Source organism: Sinocyclocheilus anshuiensis, unplaced genomic scaffold, assembly GCF_001515605.1.
Source record: "Sinocyclocheilus anshuiensis isolate Anshui unplaced genomic scaffold, SAMN03320099.WGS_v1.1 scaffold870, whole genome shotgun sequence".
Classification (NCBI taxonomy): Eukaryota; Metazoa; Chordata; class Actinopteri; order Cypriniformes; family Cyprinidae; genus Sinocyclocheilus; species Sinocyclocheilus anshuiensis.
The window spans coordinates 1810538-1814149 of NW_015540842.1; the positions used below are offsets into that span (position 1 = coordinate 1810538).

Sequence of the window (3612 nt, forward strand, 5' to 3'; positions counted from 1 at the left end):
ATTATATTATATTATACAATTACATTTAATAATATAATTATAATGTATGTAACATATCAAAACTAAGATATATTTAATATTTAAATAATTATTTTGATTTTTTTTTAATATATTTGTTATACTGGTGGGAATTAGGGAGGTATTATTGTCACAATGCACAATGTTAAAATAATGTCAAAAAAGTAAAGGCTTAAATTAGGCTTAAACTATGCTTTCTTTTGATTTTGGGGCTGTAATTTTGGGGTGAAATATGAACTATGGTTTCGTGAGATTCACCCTTTTACTAAAATAGTAAACTAAGCTTTTATTTGACAGATTTTAAAGAACATAATGCCATTTTTTTCAGACTTTTCTGAATCATTGGCAGTATTCTGCCTCTATGAATAAACATATCCATTAGCACTTGACTAAAGTTTATTACAATGTAAAAACAATCTCACACTGTACATTTGACTACCCACACAAAACATGTAATTTACATTCTCACATCTATACTGACTCTCAGTAAATAACCAAGACCAGATGTGGCAGATGAATGCAAAGCCAGCGTGTTTCTCACTGTATAATACAGAAGTGATTTCAGCTGTTTATGTTAGTAGTCCCCGCTTCCATCACCCAAACACGTCCCAACAAACCCCTCTGTCTCACAAAGCAGTGAACTGTCAAGGGATGTATTGAGTATATCTGCTTTATTTATCATTCCTGCCATTATTTATCTCCACACTTGTGCTTTGAAACATCCTCCATCTGCAGTGACAAAAACTGCGACAAGACATCTTAATGGCCCACAGAGAACCGTGAACCTCTGGTGAATCTATATTTTGAGTATTTGTACTGCTCATAGCTACATGCATGAGTGAAATTGAATCTTGTAAAAAGAATGAATGGGAATACACTGGCCTCGGTGACATCAATCAGTGGTTATTAAGAGTGTTGGACGTGAACCAGATTACTTCATTATAACTCTGTGTGCAACAACACCATATGTCTGAAAGCTGGAAACCACAATAAAATCCATAAATTGCATGGTCAAGATCCAACTCTGCCATATAGTTTTTGTTTGGCACAAAGGATATTTCTTTTCAATGTACTGCAGTGTCATTGTGGTATAGTAAATGGAGCTCAATTTATATGCCTGCAGGGAAAATTATACTTTTTTTTTTTTAAAGTCCAGCAGTAATCAAGCGGTCAGTGGATGTATGTGGGCAGCGTCAACACGCTTGTTTTTCCAAGTCGGGATTTTTTTACTTCTGTTGTTTTAATACTGAGCTAACTATTTCATTATAAGATCATTTAGTATGTTTATTAAGTGTATTATGCTGTTTCCTTGTGTTTCTGCAGGTGGTTTTTGTAAGTGGGAAAAAAAAAATACAGATAGAGAGAGAGAGAGGACTAGTCTGTGTCTTTATGAAAATGTTTTTGTAATTTATGGACATTTCAAAATAATTTTTAACCTTATAACCATAACAAAACTATGTTGTAAACAATCTACCACATGCCTTCTGTCATCCGATTAATAGTTAAACATTTTTTTTTTTTTTTTTTTTAAAGGTTTTTATGAATTAAATGTAAAAATAACTTTTATATGGTCAGTAATCCTTCAAGATGAACACATACTGGACTGATTCAACCGGTTTACTTGATTATCTAGACATATTGTTAAAATGTCAGAGTCAAATATGATGCTTTTGAGGAGCGTTTATTTATTAATATCTCAATCATCATTGTATCGAAGTATATGATACCCTTTCTCCTAAAAAAAAAATACATAGACTAAGCATTTAAATAGCGTCTTACTAAGACGCTATACTGCTATAAAGTCTAATGAATTTACATTAAAAGCTATCAGAATTGCATCTTATTTTGGGCATAAAAATACCAGCAACTACACCAAATTTCATATTTTTGTTCAGTTTTGAATAAAACTGAGTTTCTTTTTTTTCTCCTTGAGCATGAGCTCTATATTCTCTCATATGAGCCATAAAAGCCCGATGTATCACATTAATTTAAACTTTTTATATATTTATTTATTGAGATTCTGTCTAAATATTCAATAAACTGTTCCTTTAAAAATAATTATTATTTAATATGTCAGGCTTTACAGGGTTGAAATGGCTGTACCATAGTACAGCAATGGTATCAGATGGGAATACAATGGTAATAAATGATTAATCTATTCATGTGCCATGGCACATGACAAATAATACTACAGAACTACCATGTCAAAAACTTTTGTATTTTTAAGAGACATGCTTAAAAAATACCCAGCACCTGGGTAAACATGTTAAAAATAACCCAATAAAATGACCCAACAGCAGGCTGAACCCAGCATTTGGGTAAAAAAAAAAATAAAATAAAATAAAATATATATATATATATATATATATACATTTTTTATTTTAGGTTTTTATGACTAATAATCACATAGTAACCCTATGAATGCAATGCATGAATGAATGAATGAATGATAGAATGAATGAATGAATGAATAAATAAATGTTTTTTTAGATTATTATGACCAAGTATCACATAATAACCCTGAAAATAAATATAGAAAAATGATTAAATAAAATAATAAAATTGTTTTGTTTTAGTATTTCTTGACCAACTATCACATAACACCTCATTTAAAAAAAATAAATAAAATAAAATAAAGAAAAAATAAATAAATAAATAAATGTAATATCAAAATATTAAAAAAATAAATGTATTTAAAAAATAGTTTGCTACATACACTAGTAATGCAAACAGGTCACCTTCGACTACATTCTAGCTTAGAAAAATAAACACTCTTTAAACAACATGGAGCATGAGGTCTGGTGAAAAGGTAAAAAAACTGGGAAACCGATTAAGAAAGGAATAAAACAAAAGAAGAAATAGTGTTTGGGGCTGGAGAAGAGTTTTCCAGGAAGCCCCACACATAGTCTTCCCTCTCAGCCGACAGAAAGCATCCTTCCCAGCATCAGGTTCACGTTGCGTCTCGATACGCTACGCTGCCCTTTGACTCCCTTTGGCTGCTAAACCAATCAGAGCATCCAGAGCTGCTTAAACACACACAGAAGTGACACACAAACTCATATCCGTGTGAGTTTAAACACAGTTCACATGGCGACATCAGCACAAACCGCCAAAACAACGAGCGGACGGGGAAAATTAATCACATTATGATTAATATTCCCTAAATGTCTCGCAGGAAATATGGAGCACTTGAGGCGCATCAGACACATAACGCTGGTTAGCGGTTTCCTCATGCTAATTCTATCAGTATGGAAGCGCGTTCTGCGCACATGTGACATGCATCCGCATAAGTGGGAGATTCATTGCCGTGTCTTTATAAGAGACACATGTGATGTGGCCATATGGCTGGAAGATTCCTACGTTTCCTGATTATAGCAGATTACGCGAATGGAAAGCACAAGTAGCCCTTGTTGGTGGCCACACGAGGGGGCCGTGGGGTGGGATGGGAGCGGACGGCTGCTGCAGGGGTGGGAGAGATTTAGTCATCGGCTAATTGAACCTTGATTACACTGCTTCCTTCTTTATATGCACATTAAATTAAAGCGGCAGACAATCAGGACTGACTCCTCTATCAGCGCTTCTAATTATAAAGCG

General features: G+C 33.5%; 1 long non-coding RNA gene across 1 annotated transcript in view; it reads right to left on the reverse strand.

The window, feature by feature from the left end:
* Positions 1-3612, reverse strand: part of LOC107687521 (uncharacterized) — a 20089-nt gene that overhangs the window by 14556 nt on the left and 1921 nt on the right. The window contains exon 2 of the long non-coding RNA XR_001634139.1: positions 349-352. This is a non-coding gene — a long non-coding RNA (uncharacterized LOC107687521). The remainder of the gene's footprint in view (positions 1-348; positions 353-3612) is intronic.